The 15925-nt window shown below is 41.7% G+C and overlaps 1 protein-coding gene across 4 annotated transcripts in view; it reads left to right on the forward strand.

Moving 5' to 3' along the window:
- Positions 1-15: 15 nt before the first annotated feature.
- ITSN1 (intersectin 1) overlaps positions 16-15925 on the forward strand; it is a 119123-nt gene continuing 103213 nt past the window's right edge. For all 4 annotated transcript variants that reach the window (XM_090122025.1, XM_031612531.2, XM_031612530.2 and 1 more), the window contains exon 1: positions 16-234. The gene's annotated coding sequence lies outside the window, so the exon portion shown is untranslated. The remainder of the gene's footprint in view (positions 235-15925) is intronic.

Consider the following 15925-nt stretch of genomic DNA (forward strand, 5'->3'; position numbering starts at 1 on the left):
TCCTGCCCGTCACGGGGCCGGGCGGCGGGCCGCGGCCGCGCGTCACTACGGCGGCTGGGAGGGCGAGCGCGGTGTGGGCTCCTCCCCTCGCCGCCCGCCAGACGGCGGCTGAGGAGGCAGCGGGAGGGGATGGTGCGCTTGGCGGAGGCGGTGGCGGGCGCCGCTCCGGCTCCTCCATCCCCCCCGCCGTCGCCATGGGTGTGAGCGGGGCCCGGCGGCCCGCGCAGATATGAGGTACGGGCTGAGGGGTACCGCCTCGCTTCGGGCCGACGGCCGCCGGCGCTCGCACCCTCCCTCGCGGTGGGGGCAGCAGCGGCGCCCCCGGCCCCGCAGCGCCTCCGCCCGCTGCGGCCGGGCTGACACGCGCCCGGCCGCCCTCTCCGCCCTCCGTGCCCCCAGCGCGGTGCGTGGAGCCCCCCGAGCGGCCGCTGCCCGCCGGCCTCGGGCTGGCCTCTCTTTCTCTCTCTCTTTCTCTTTTTTTTTTTTTTTTTTTGTATTTGTTCTCTCCGTTGCGGCGGTGCCTGGGAGATGCGGTGCCGGTTGGCGTGCGCGGCTCGGTCACACGGCAGCCATCGCGCCTCAGGGTGGGGGGGGGGAGACCGGGGGCAGCGTCCCTCCGCGCGCACGGAGCGGGGCTCGGCGAGGGCACGCACCGAGGGAGCGCGGCGCTGCTGGCGGGACCGCGGGAGGAGGACGGCGCTGCGCCGTCGGGGTTCGGGGGTCCGTCCGTTTCTCGTTGGCCGTCGGTAACTTTTTTACGGACGGGTTTTCCTTTTTGTTCTGAATCAGCCGCTCCGTTATTTGGGAAGGAACGATGGTTCGGCTGGTAGGAAGCGGTGCTTTGAACTCTGCTTTCTCGTTCGGTGCGGGTGGTGCGATAGGAAGCCGGTTGTGTGGATGTTGAACGAATGCTTTTTCCCCTTGAAAATAAGTGGCATCCCATACGTGACGGTGTGGTACTCCTTAAGGCAGGGAAACAGTCTGTTTTCCCTTGCCCTTCTTTCCCCCATCAGATGTCGGGAAAAGGTTCTTCACCAAAGGAGAAGGGCAGTGGGCACAGCCCCGAGTGCCAGAGTTCAAGGAACATTTGAACAATGCTTTCAGACGTAGGGTTTGATTTTAGGTGGTGCTGTGTGGAGCCCGGAGTTTGATTCAGTGGTCTTTATGGATCCCTTCCAAATGAGCATGTTTTGACCCTGCACTATAGCTGTAAGGTACACTGCTTGTTCATAACTGGCAATATATGCTTAAGGTGATAGTTAAGTATTTTAACAAAAAATATATTTCAGATACGTGCATTTTCTCCTCAGTCAGATAAACAGACTCTCAGTGTCCATGTTGATGACTCTGGAGAGTGTTGGGCTGTGCAGTGTTATTGCACACTCGGTCCTCATCTTATTCTGCCCTTTCTTTCTAGTCACCTGTAACCTCCCTCGATGCATACAACTGGATGGTATTTTTATATAGCGTAGTTCCTAACACAGCAGTTTTGATTGCTGAGTTCTTCCCATTGTGAAATGAGCACACTGCTTCTCCGAAGCCCCCATTAGGAGGGTATGGTATTGAAGGAGGAGCCTTATATCAGCTACATTCAGGCTCCCAGCTGGAGCAGCCAGGAGTTATACTTGCCTGTGGTGGGGGTAAGATGTGCTGGTTGCCTGTTGGTAAGGAGAACAGTTGCCTTCTTTTCATTAACTTTACATTTAGACTAGGCGGTCATCCACGTTTAGGCAATCAGCTTGGACCATTTTAGCTCGCGTGATTAGCACTTGTATGCCCTCACTGGTTTTGGCAGCCTTACAGGGGTCATGTTTCGTACAGATGAACTGTTTCTGAACAGTTTCTCCAGTGTGTTAGGCTCAGACTTCATCTGAGCCAAGCGGGTTGCTCTTTGCACTTGCTTCTCAAACCACACTTAATCCTTTCAGTCCTGGTGTTCCCACTGTAATATCTGGAACCGGAGACAGTAAGATAAGCTGGTTTTCAGAGGAGTTGTGTTTTTTTTTTCTTTAATTTTCCTTTCTATCCCTGTTCAGTGGAATGGCTATTAAGATACAGTAAAGTGCCTGTTCTGTCCGTTGCTGCTGTAGTTAGCTGGTGGGAAATCTGCATACTCTTTCATTAATACCTCTAATCATGCAATTAGGTTAGATTTGGATTCAGAAAAGAATGCAAATCTAGCAATTGTGAATGATGATGCCAACTAGCCTTTTCTGATCTGCCTCTGTGCTGTAACCGTAGATTGTAATTTTAGTTTTCGGGAGGATAACACCAGGGTAAATAAGAATTTCTGTTTGTAGTATGGGATGAAAAACAAAGAATTGAAATGAAAGTGTCAGCAGTGGTTTGAGGAGAGGGAAGAAGATGATAATTGAGTTACCAGCACTGAACACGTGCTTATGCTGCCGGTAGTAATAGGTGGAGTAGAATAAATCTCAAGCAGGAGGATTTGTTTGTAGTATGCATTTCAGGCAGGGATGTCTCAGAAATTAATCTGCATGGAACTAAAAGAGATGAGAATTTTTTTTACCATTAAAATAAAGCCAGAATAGTTTCTGCCCCTGTAGTAGGCTAGGAATGTTGAATGCTTGTTGCTATTGTATTTAATGCAGCTGCTGAACTTGAAATGGCCCCTACTCCCAGAGTTGGTTTTGTTTTTACTTGCATAGCATGAAATTGGCTGGTAGAGGAGACAATTAGAACTTTGGTCTAGTTTGAGGTCTAATGATACACTATTTGTATGCATAAAACTTTCCTGTGAGGTAAAAATTTCAGTATGCTATATGCCAGAAGTTGCCCTGCATTAAAGAGCATTCTTTCTGAAATTAAAGAATAGTATACCAGATTCCACTGATTATTTCTGAATGATATTGTTGCTGTAGGTAAGTCCTGATATATTGCAACTGGCAATTAGAATTCCTGACTCTGTTTCCCAATCCTTCATACAAAAATGGCTGTTCAAAAGGGTGGATAGTGATAGGAAAAAGGGAAATGGTTTTAAACTGAGACAGAGGAGGTTTAGGTTAGATATGAGGAGGAAGTTTTTCACACAGAGGTGGTAACACACTGGAACAGGTTGCCCAAGGAGGCTGTGGATGCCCCATCACTGGAGGCATTCAAGGCCAGGCTGGATGTGGCTCTGGGCAGCCTGGTCTGGTGGTTGGCGACCTGCACATAGCAGGGGGTTGAAATTCAATGATCATTGTGGTCCTTTTCAACCCAGGCCATTCTGTAATTCTATGATTGTATGAAAAAAAAAAAAAAAAGTAGTTTTGGGATGTGTGTGTAGATGCAGAGCTGATCTCCTGTCTACAGTGAGTTTGTCTGGAGGGCTACAAGTGTGTGCAGGAGGTGGAGGTGGTTGCGTTCTTGGCAGAGCAGGCACCATTTGTGTAGGAGAGATTAGTTTCTAATTTCTGATCTTAAAGGCTTTTTTGCAATTGAAACTGGAGTTTGTCAACTTATTTTGGAGTATCAGTACGACATTTTGATCAGCATAGAAGATGACCACCCATAATAACACTTGTCTCTGGGGGGGAGTGAGCAGAGAGATCCTGCCAGTTCACCAGGAAAAAAAAGTGTTTTTTCTATTCTTCCTTTTATTTCTGATGTCAAAGATGCGTTCTGATGCAGAAAAGTTAGATGAAATGGTGCATACTCAGTTTGTTTTTTTTTCTTATGAAATATACTAAATTTGCACGCGTTGGATTTTGCAGTTTCCTTTTTCAAGTGTTGTTTATAAGATAAATGCTAGTGTCATTTCAGAGGTCACCTTCCTTTTTTTTCTCTAAGGCTAACTTCTTGCAACAGTTGTGTGTCTGTAAAAAGTGCTTGCACTTTCAAAACAATAATACTATTAATTGCCCAAAACCTAAATCCCTACAGCACATTTCTCTTTCACAATACTTCTCAATCTCCCCCCATCTCTGTGGTTGTGTGTGCCCACAGGATATGTGCGGTGACCACAGTTTTGGCAGTTGAAGTCTAGGTACTATAGTTTTTCTGGAATAAGTCTTATGGGTTGTGGCTATCCTTGAAAATTATTGGCTTCATGGTATGGTTTAGGCTAGATATGAGGAGGAAGTTTTTCACACAGAGGGTGGTGACAGTGGAACAGGTTGCCCAAGGAGGCTGTGGATGCCCCATCCCTGGAGGCATTCAAGGCCAGGCTGGATGTGGCTCTGGGCAGCCTGGTCTGGTGGTTGGTGACCCTGCACATAGCAGGGGGGTTGAAACTCAATGATCTTTATGGTCCTTTTCAACCCAGGCCATTCTGCGATTCTCACATTTCTCAGTACTAATAGTGTAGATGAAGCAGGCCCTAGAAATACTATGACAATAATGTCACTGAAGGTCTGTTGGCTCAAGAGTCCAGATTTTCTTTTGTGTTTTGATGGTACCCAATCTCCATTTAAAGTCAGATGTAGACTCTCAGATCACTAATTTGCTGTAAACAATTGGACAGGAGTTTTCTTTACATCGTTTGTATTGTAAGATACAGTTTAACTGGCTTTATATAAATGTTCAATTCATAGATATGTTATTAGTGCACTTTAAAAATCATATTTTCTTTTCCCTTACCAGTTGAACTGTGAAGGAGAGATCCAGGCTAATTCAGTCATGTTTCTCTATGAAACAGGAGAGTCTTGGGTTCCCATTGAGCTGAACAAGTTTTGTACAAAGTCAGCTGCATGCGTAAATTTAAAAGATTGGCTTGAGTTTATGCAGAGGCATTCAGATACTTGACAGGCTGAGAGAGCTGGGGCTGTTCAAGCTAGGGAAAGGAAAGCTCCAAGGTGACCTGATAGTAGCCTTTCAGTATTTAAAGGGAAGCTGCAGGAAGAAGGGGACAGAGTCTTTAGTAGGGTCTGTGGTGATAGAACAAGGGGAAATAGCTTCAAGCTTAAAGAGGAGAGGTTTAGGCTGGATATAAGGAAAAAATCTTTTACAGTGAGGATGATGAGGCACTGGAACAGGTTGCTCAGAGATGTGGTTGATGCCCCATCCCTGGAGACTTTCAGGGTGAGGCTGGGTCAGGCCCTGGGCAACCTGATGTAGCTGTGGTGTCCCTGTTCATTGTAGGAATTAGACTAGATGGCCTTCAGATGTCCCTTCCAACCCTAAGGCTTCTAGGATTCTTATCAAAGATGGCTGTTTTCATATTATATTACACCTTGTGTTTTGGATATGTAGTGCTTGTGGATTATGTTTTCATGTATATGACTGATCTGAGAACTCTAAAGGTGCAATGTAGCTAAGTTTGCGTTTTCCAGTCATTCTTTCTTTACTAAAAAGAAAAAAAAAATGTTGTAACTGTCCATGAAACATGTATTTTTACCTTCTTGTAGCTTTATATGTAACAATTTGAAATTCATAAGCACAACACAATATGGGTTGGCCTGTAAATCTGGTTGTAAGAGGCAACATTTAACATATTTTTTAATAGGTCATGGTGGAATTTGTCAAAATTTCCACGTTCGCTTTTCTGCCAGTCCTGCAATGAAAGAAGATAAAGGCTGAGCAGGTCAGTTCGATTGCCTCGTTCCAGTTATATTACACTGTTTAGACATCAGCTTCACATTGTTAATCCCTGATCCTGCAAGTTGTTCTGTATGAACACGTGCTTGTGGCCTTGCAGAGCTGAGAGCTGACAAGAATGTCACCAAATATAGATGCACCTGTGAAGAGTTCCTCACAAGCACATGGCTTCCAGCTATGTGCAGGTTCTGTGGGGATTCCAGAGTTAATGGAGAGTTAGAAGCTCAGTTACCTGGTTTTGCTTTGTAGGAGAGGTTTAAGTTGGGTCAGCTGGAGGAATTGGCACCTGTTTTAGGTCTCTGTCATGCTGCTCTGAAGGACAGTGGGCTCTTACAATTGCTTCTACTACATTCCTGAATTTCTTTTAACTTGAGTTTATCCTTTTAATACAGTTATATGTTGCCAGCTTTCAAGATTTGCTGGACTTTCAGGAGCATTCTTGCGCTTGGAAAAATTAAATGGGAGTTTAAATGATGCTGGATGAAGGTTTGCAAAGAGCAAATTCTGGAAAACACTACTGTCTAAATTGTAATTTTTCCTCGAATGGTTTGCGTAGATAAAAAGAGGTGATTGTACGTTGTAATGAGTTCTTTGTCAACTGAAGAGAATAAACAGTATCATTTAGGCGGAAAAGAGCTCATTTGAAATCCAGTGTAGTGTTCGCTGTAGTGGTGTAAGGTTGCAATAAAATGATATTGCTTCAGGGAGCGTTGGCAATCTGAACGATGATGTGGGCACGGGAAGATGACAAATGTCATTTCCTTGTTTGTGTGGTGTAATGCTGGCACTAAGGATGAGCTTTGACTGCCTGTGGTGAGAAGTCAGCTGCTTTGGTGCTGTTGGCAGTCCTAAGCATCAGCTCATGGCTGAAATCCCTTCGTGCAGTGGTGGTGTGGTACAAAGAGGGTGATCTTGGACTTTGAAAGGAGAGCTCTTGAGTCAGTGTGAAACCAAAGTTGTGGACTCCTACCGCTGTTATGCTTTTATAATCTTTGAATCAGTCTTGCTCATAACAAGTGTCCTGGCTCAGGCTATGTTTCATTATGTTCTTACCGGAATAATCTGAATGGCATTAAGGCTTGTGCAACATTTTATCTTTAACCATTCCATGCTTTTTAGATTGATTAGTCACCCTTTTTTTTTTTTTACACAATCAGAATAGATGGATGAACTGTGCACAGTAACTGGAATCCTCTCTTGTGAAACAAAAATATTGAAATCCTCTGGACTCAATGCTGAATTTAAGGTACCAAATGCAGAAATGGACCGATTCCGTAAGAAAGACCCAAGAATGTTTGGTGATGCTGTTTAAACTCAACGCTTAAATCTGATGGGATTGCATAAAACTTGCATTGTCTGTAGATGATGCAAGTCAATTTTGCTGTGTGAGACTTTTTGGAGGGAGAAGGGGAAAAGAAACATCCTCCTGAGGACGTGGACAAATGCTGTTGCATGGCTTCTTAAACACTTGATGATGGGTATTAACTAGTTGGGTGAATTTAACTCAAAGAGTTTAATCTGCTTCTATTTTTGAGTTTATAAGCAAGAATGTGATTACTTAAGAACAAGTCTGGGTTGTTACGTAAGTAAAGCTATCTTCTAAATTGAAACAACCCCTTCTCCTTCACTCCAAAGAAACAGTTGAAGAAAAAACAACGCACCAACTCTTTTGGAACTTACCTGATATATCCTGTGAACTTTATATAGAACTTGATACTTTGGTACTCCTTCCAATTCTTGTTCTAAGAAATCTAGCAGTTTTATTTCCATCTCTTTGTTCTACTTGAGATTTGGATTATGCTGTAAGGAGGATCTTGGTGAAGACTGTGGGCTAATTAGTGATAGGTTTTAAACTCCATTCATTAATAAAGCTAAATTTATGCTGGAATCCTGTAGTCCTGAGCCAGATGGTGGTGTTTGATGTGTGTGAATAAGGAGGAAAAGAAGTAATATTGGGGTTAATAAAATCAGCACAGTATTCTTGTGTGCCTGAGTCTGGTTGTCTTAATGCCCCCAGAGCAGAGCTAAACGTGCTGTGGGAGAAAAATGAGACAGATTGAAAATATTTGATGAAATCTTTCTTTACAGCAACAAGGAGGAAACTTGCCATCAGCTGGTTCATGTGAACATCACCTGATTTTACAGCATCTTAGTTTGAATGCAGCCTTTGTACAGCAAAGGCTGCTTTTGATGTGATGTAGCATCTCTGGGTATTTAGACACTTCCATTTGTTTCTGTTGTTGCTTCTTACCATTTCTGCTGAAAGCAAGCAAAGAATGTTTCAGTATTAGAACTCCAAATTTCATGGGCAGGTGGTTCAGTCTGGGCTACTTCCACCCTGCTACTCTGTCTTGATGCAGCCTTCTGAGTTTCTGCTGAGGAAGGAGAACTGTGAGGCTAAGAAGAGCAGGAATATGTAGAATTTTTTATCTTGTATTTTATTTTTATTTGTTTTCCTTACTGGTCTCATCACAAGCTAGGAGACAAGGCTAAGAGAAATGGAGCTTTGACCTTTTGGTGTTTTTGGCTCTTGCTAGTTGCTGGCTTGAGGAATTTGAATGTGTTCCAGGGATGACATGCTAGCTGAAATTTCAGCAGACTGAAAGACTGTAGTCTTTTCAGCTGGTAGTTGTTTCTGGGTGCTTGGTAGGCTTCATTGATAGCTAAATAATAAACCTTCTGCCTATTGTGTTACTTTCTTTTTTTTTTTTTTTTTTCAGAGAGTTTCAAGTACTTCTGTGTAATAGAGAGGATTCTTCCCCCTTCCTAAATGGAAGTGGTTCTGATAGATGATAATGTTTCTGTGATCAGAAGTTGCATGAAGCTTCAGAAATCACTTTGCTTTCTTTCTTTGTGCTGTACGTGCTTTGAGCAGGGAAGAGCTGTACCATGGAACCAAGGAAAATGGGGATCTTTGCTGAAGTTGCTTAATTCCTAGAGTTTCTTGAATTTGTTAGGGCAGTGCCAAATTCCTGCATTTCCTGGATTACCTTGATTCAATTCTTAAATTGACCATCAGAGATTTGTTAGGAAAAGCAGAGTGCAGGCTGAATGGGACAGGGAAGCTGCTACATTAAAATATCTTTCCTGAATGTATACACAAAATATCTTCATGCTGAATCTCTTAAATGCCTATCTTCAACATCAAAATGTGGTGTGCTGCTTGAGAATTGACAGAAATATAATTCCCTTATTTAAAAAATAAAAATAAAAACACCTCCAACCCCTCTCCCCCCAGCCAAAATTCAAAAATGTGTCAGCATCATGAATACAAAATGCTGATACAGTGCAACTTTGTATGCAGAAATGAAACTTAGGAAAGCTGTATACCGAAAGCCTTGTGAAATTTCTTTTTGTGTGGAGGTTTATTGTGCTTTCTCAGATTCAGGAAGGGGGGGGGTGGAGTTGGGGGGAAGGCTACAAATAGTGCTGTGTACAGGTTTCCAAGCTTAGTATGGTTATAATCTTTAAGATGTCAGTATGAGCAGTTCCTGGTTCTGTGCTGGGCCATGTAAAAGAAGCAGCACTTGGCTTTTGGGATGATGCACAGGGATCTCTCTGAAGTAGAGGTACCCAAGGTACTTAGTTGAGCTGTGCTCTACAGCTGGGGAAAAGAGAAGAAGCACTTGGTTAACAAGACTACACTGCAAGAAATGTAGATAAAGGGAAAGGTGGGATGCTGTTTTATCTATGATGTTTTAAACATCTGCCAGTTGAGTTCAGCCCTTATCCTTGTATAGATAATGGAAAAAGGTGAACATAATCAACAGGTTGCCCAAGGAGGCTGTGGATGCCCCATCCCTGGAGGCATTCAAGGCCAGGCTGGATGTGGCTCTGGGCAGCCTGGTCTGCTGGTTGGTGACCCTGCACATAGCAGGGGGGTTGAAACTCAATGATCATTGTGGTCCTTTTCAACCCAGGCCATTCTGTGATTCTATGAATGGTTGTATCTGAAAACAGAGACTACTGAATTACTGCTTTCTCTGAAAGACTGCAGAACCCAAGTGATGTACACGTGCAGCTGTTGCTGGGGGCCTGACGTGTCCATATAGCTGTGTTATCTTTATATTTCCAGAAGACACCTGAATAGACTGTTACAGGGGCATGAACATATCTGTAAAGTTGGCCTGCTGCTGATGGGAGTAACCAGTGCAGAAAAAAAATCTCACAGAAGTGCTTCTCTGAAGGAGAGGCCTATAGAGTGACATCTATCCCTCTAGTAATGGCAATTTGCATACCTACAATGTGTATATTCACCTATTCCTGAATGTCTGAATTGGTTTATATTGCCCCAGTTTTGTAATGACCTCAGATCTACACTGCATCTTGATTCACGGCAATGAACATGCCTTCCTGCTCCCACTAGGAATGGACTAAACTTGTTGGGAAAGTATTTGGCAGTTCTATTCAGTTCATTCTCTTTGAAAAATATTTCAGCAGCTGGTTGCTATAGAATCACTATATCTCTTCCAGATTTTAATGTTTAGTGGGTTGGATACAGTGGGGAGATTATTGGCAAGGTAACTGAAAAAATGCGGTAAGTTCTTTCTCTCTTGGGGAGATGCTGGCTTAGTGCCTTTTTGTGGGACTTCTTTATTTCTGTTTTTCAGTGGTTTGCATGAGCAGCACCTCTGGTGGATGGTGTGACCTTTGGCACTGTGTATCTGGTTACTCATATTTTTGGCCAGGCTGCAGCGTTTTTGTGTCATGGCTTGTTTTCCTTTTTGCATCTTTGTGTGTCTGTTCAGTTGATACGCCAACCTAGAGATAAGTATCTCAGAAATGAAGTTGAACTCAGTTTCAGTTATGGTTCTGCAACACTTCACTTTGGACTGAGACCAGTAAGAAAATAAGATCTGCCTTGCAACTGTTACAGATCACTTGGAATATCTGCAGTCACCCAATCTTTGTATGATCTTTATATGAACCTGAAATTGCTGTTTTCTAAAGCTGACCAATTCTTACTTCACAAAAAGCATCTTTTCCAGGATTCAATTAAATTGGGCTGTGCAGTCCTCTTCTAGAAAAGAGAAATTTTGAAGATTTGATCTGTAATCAAAGCTTTTTTACTTTTTAGGAAAAAAAAAAATCAACCTGAAGAGTAGGCAATTGCCAAGCTTGTCCATCTGTGTTATCTTGTGACTGGTGTAAGCTTTGTGTGTTGTTGTAATGCCTGTTTGGTATTCAGGCAGGTATATCTTGTTATGTCCTAATATTCTAGGTAGTTTAAAAGCCATCTGATAGCTTTCTTAATAGTCAGTAATGAAATGAATTTTCCAGAAAGACCCACGAAAACTATGGAAGCTTCAAAATAGGCTGAAATAAGAGAATAGATAAGTAGAACAGAAAACCTGCTGATTTCTGCGTGGTCTGATGTTTCCCACCACTCTCTGTCTCTTCTATCTGTAGTTGTGATGTGCCACTTGAGAAAGTTTGTCTCTTTCTTCCATTGCTGTTTTTAGACAGTAGGTTTCTTGCTGATGTTTCCCAACAATTAAATAAAATGCATTGTCTTGATGTATTGCATCTTCTTGATAATGCCCTATGCTTTCACTGTTACTCAATTTCCTTGCATCCATCTCAACTTGATTGTTCCTCTTGGTACTTTCAGTTCTCTGAGGACTTTGACACTGCATGGTTTGACAGTGTGCTGGCTGCAGGCAATCACATTTCTTGAGGGCTCTATGAAGGCCTTATTTTGGGCTGCTAAACCATCAGGAGCTATTCAGAAGGCTAAAGTAATGACAGCAGAGTTGGAAGATGCTATTTTTTTTTCTGCTGAGCCTACTGCAAAATTCTTTCTCTTTTGCTTGTATCTTGAAGGTGCTGTTTTTTGTTGTTGGAATGCTCCTCAGGCAGTCCAGTTCTCAGCTGTGCAACTCATGATTATAAACAGAATCATAGAATTGCTCCTTTTGGGAAAGACCTTAAAGATCATCGAGTCCAACCATGATCTAACCATACTACCTTAACTCTAACAACCCTCTGCTACATCATGTCCCTGAGCACCACATCCAGTGTAGATAGAGAAACGTGTATGGCAGATATTCATGTTTTTCTCTGTTCTTGTCATGTTTTTAGCATTTAAGAACAGAAAGTCAATGTGGCAGTCAAATAATTAGATTTTTCAGCAGGTTTTTAAAGTAAGAACATGAATTCTTGCTATATATGTGAACTCCTGTAGCTCAGGACAGTTGACTTGGATGTTGTTAACTGGAGGATTAAAAAGAAAAAACAGGAGTATAAATGGTCTATTCAGTCTAGAATGTCAGTGCATCTCTTGGCAATGCTTGCTGAGAGGCTTTGAGGATTACTTGCTGCTGCTTTTTTCTTCCTACAGCACATGAACTGGCACTTTTTCCTGGAATTTTTTCTTGCATAATTTGGTGTTTCCTGCTTAAAAGTTGTGCTAAAACAGCTGTGCATTTCAAGGAGTACTTTGAGTACTTGGGTTCTGAATCTGTCAGCAACTGTATTTAGGCAGATACGAGCTGAGGCATGTTGTTGTTATTTTGTTTCTGTGGGTACTTTATTGCTCATTTATGTGAGAAGGTAAAGTTGATTTGTAAGAGATTTATGTTATTGCTTCTTTGGAAATTTGTGTATCTGGGTACCTTAACAGTGACAGAAAATAGCACTGGAGCTTTAGGAAAATTAATTACCACTGGTTTTCTAGAGAAAATTAATTTCACAATCTTATTCTTGCTCTGTCCCACACTTCTCATAATTGTCTGCTTAATGGGACCTGCTACGTCTGTTCACAACTTGGGAATGGAACGTGTCTAATAGAAAATGCTTTACTATCCTATTTGCTGTATTTAGTGCTTCCTCTGGTTAAATAGCACTCAAGTTGTTGATTAGGCATGTGTTCATTGTTCTGGTGTCAACTTCATTTTAATGTTAAATGTCTTCAGCATAACAGATGGCTAAGAGGAAAATCTTACTTGCCGTTTTAGAAGGTAACTTATTAGCTGCAATGATTGGTGAAGGCATAGAAGTTTCAGTATAAACTCAGATTTCATATTCGTGTCCTAACTCAGAAGGTAAATAATCAGAAATATATTTTTAGAGTCCAAAGTTTATTTTTAACATCTTGTTGCTTGCCAGCATTTAGACTATGCTGTGCTGTACAGAAGCTAGCCAGCGTGTGTTAATAAGCTGGTGCTGAATGTACTGTCTCTGTAATGCTAGCCTCTGCTTTTTCAAGCTTCCTTCACAGCTGTCCACAAACCTCTTTGTATGATGTCTCTGCTGCAGAGCGTGGCCTTCATGGTATCTTCTCTTGGAGTCATAAGACTTGGTTTTCAAGGTAAACTTGCCCTTGTTTTTAACATACCAAATTGAGAACTTTAGTCCTGTTCAGAGTAAGATCACCTTAAAAACTGCAGTAGGTTCCTGGTGAATTCAGTTGAATGAATGGTGACGGTAATCATTTTGGCTGTTAGGTTTTAATCTGCTACTGCATGTATGAGCTGTAAGTTTGCATACATAGATTCCACCTGTACCATAAATAGTAGAACCTTCTTGTATCCATTATTCTCACATGAAGGTATGTTAACGTTTGTGGCTGTAGTAGTAAATAAATGTAGTTGGTAATCTTAAATCACAGATTTCTAATGCATCTTCCTGTGTGTGTGTGTGCCTGATTAATCACCTGCATGTGCGATCCTGTTAGCCAAATGAGGTGGGTTCTTATTACAATAAAATAAGGTATCCCTTTTTCCAAACACTTCTTATGCCTAGCAATATTATTTTATTATTGTATTAATACTAAGTGCCTGATTAAGTAACCAAGAAGTGGAGAATCTTGAAAAAGTAACATTGCTTACTCAATCTGTTTATTGCAAGAAATCTTATTAGAGTATTGTTATCTGTTTGTGAGAAGTGATGAGTGAATTAGATATGACAGATGCCTGCCATGGATACAGTGCTCGCTGGGCTGGAAACAGAGCGACTTATGCAAACTACTTAGATTAGTTTAATAGATTACAGTCAACTGAACAACTAGAAAAAATGAGAATATTCCTGGAATACCTCTATTAGAGCAGAGTATGTATAGCAATCCTGTTACACACAGTTGAATGTTTTCAATCTTACTACAAATATATACACGTGGTGTTTTTTGTTTTTTTTTTCCTGTGAGCTGTTTATTTCAGAATCTTTCTGAGCTTTGGTTGCATACTCTATGCTGAAGTTGTTATCGGCATAGAAATGAAGAGCTGTCTTGAGGTTAGGTGTAAGGACTAGGCATATTTTTCTGGTTTCAGAAACATACCAGTATATTGGTCGTTCCCATTGTTTGTCTTCTATCCGTTTTGAAACCAAGGAAACTAGTTGTCTTCCCAATTCAACAACTGTGTCCCTTTTTTAAGTCTTTTAAGGCTTACGTGAGAGAAGGTGGAAAAAAGAAGAGGTCTTACAGGCCTGTTGACTACTTGAGTATTTTTGTTGTTGGTGTTACTTTCTAATCTCTAGGCAAACTAGATCCTGAAACAAAGTGCTATCTTCAAATCACCGTGTTGTCATCACTAGGCAATAAGATCATCATCTGAGTATATTTGAATGATTTCAGAAATATAAAACTTGGAAAAGTTAATCTTTTTAAGAATAGAGTAAAATGCAGAGTAAGAGGTCTGGGAGTTGTAGGAATGGGAGTAATTATGTTTTAACTTCAAGTTGGGTGAGTCATGAAGTCTTCTGTAGCATCACACCCTTCCTGCTTTTATAGAATCACAAAATCACGAAGTTGGAAAGGAGCTACAAGATCATCTAGTACAACCTTCCTCCCATCACCACTGCTACCACAAGCACTAAACCAAATCTTGCATCTCCTCATCCAGACACCTCTTGAACACTGCCAGGGACGGCGACTCCACACCTCCCTGGGCAGCCGTTCCAGTGCCTGACCACTCTCTGAGAGAAAAAAACTCTTCCTTACGTCTAATCTAAACCTCCTCTGGTACAACTTGTGGCCATATCAGGCCATTATCAGGCTTATCTCTATTGATTATTGACCTTTCCTTTGCTACTCCTCATGTAAGTGTCTAATCTCTTCACTTACATTTTTCTGTATCTGCCTTTGCTGAGAGGGCAAGTGTGAGGACACAAAGAGTTCAGATTGTCTGTCTGTAGTATTTCCACCAGATTTCCAGGCAGTTTTCATGAGTAAGGATTATACTATAATGTGTGAGCAGGACTGTACTTGTGTGTGTATTTGGACACTGATTAATAGCTAGCATTCTTAAAACTTGCAAGTATGGTGGTTTTCAAGGGAATATTAAAACACTGCAGTCCAGGGAAATTGCTCTTTTTAGAACTATTAACCATGTGTACTTCCCCAGTCATTTACAGAAAGGCCATAATAAAGTAGCCTCCATTCCAAATCAAGCATGAGAAATGCCCATGCATGTGATTCTCTTTCTATAACACCTGCATTATCAAGAGGAGCCATTTTGTCATCTATAAATGCTTATATCCGAAAATATTCTGGTTACTTCTTGAACAGACTTGAAATAATTCCTGTCTCTTGACAGAAATGCAGTGTTTGTAGCCTGGAACTTCATGATCCCATGTTTGAGTGCTGTTGAGTGGCTAGAAAGTGCTGATGTGGGATAGTGATTGCAACATTCAGCTTCTTTTCACAGAATCTGAGCTCTCTCAGTTCTTCCGGTAAAACTCTTACTTCCACTTGTGAGATTTCTATTTGCAGTGGGGAAACCCTTAACTTTACGGTATGTGTGGTTTGAAGTAGTCTGTTACATAAATACTTGTGCTTCTGCTTTAGTGAAATATGTGCAGAATTTTTCTTTTTTCTCTTCAGTTCCTGTCATTTCACTGCTGCCTTTAAACTCCTTATTACTACCATTAATCTATCTAGCAAGCTGGTTTCTGTGCTTGCATCTTAATACGTGAAGAATCTTTTACCCCAACAAGGACTCAGACTTCACCTGTTGTGCTTAAGATACTTTTGATGGAAATGCTAGGATGTGTATTTGCTTCAGTTGGTTATAGAAGAAGTATTTCACTTTCTGTAAAACCAGTAACTGTTGATCCTCCTCTTGGAAAAGGAATTCCAAGTTTTATCACAAGTAAAACGGTAACTAAATGTTTTGTTCTCTAAAAGGAATGAAGCTTCAGTAGCTTGCTTGTAATATGTCAGCTGCTTTAGACTCAGGTATGTTCTCTCTGTTCACAAGGGACTATATTGTATTGTTTCATAGCTATAGCTCTCCAAATGTGCTTCTGAAGGTGTCTGCTCCTAGGTCATCTTCAATTTGAGACTGAGGAGTATCACTGAATACATAGAATTGCACGATTGGAAAGGACCTACAAGATCATCTAGGCCAACTGTCCTCCCACTACCCTTGCTACTACAAGCACTAAACCA

This window comes from Phasianus colchicus, chromosome 1 (genome assembly GCF_987193195.1).
Source record: "Phasianus colchicus chromosome 1, bPhaCol1.hap1.1, whole genome shotgun sequence".
In the NCBI taxonomy this organism is placed as follows: domain Eukaryota; kingdom Metazoa; phylum Chordata; class Aves; order Galliformes; family Phasianidae; genus Phasianus; species Phasianus colchicus.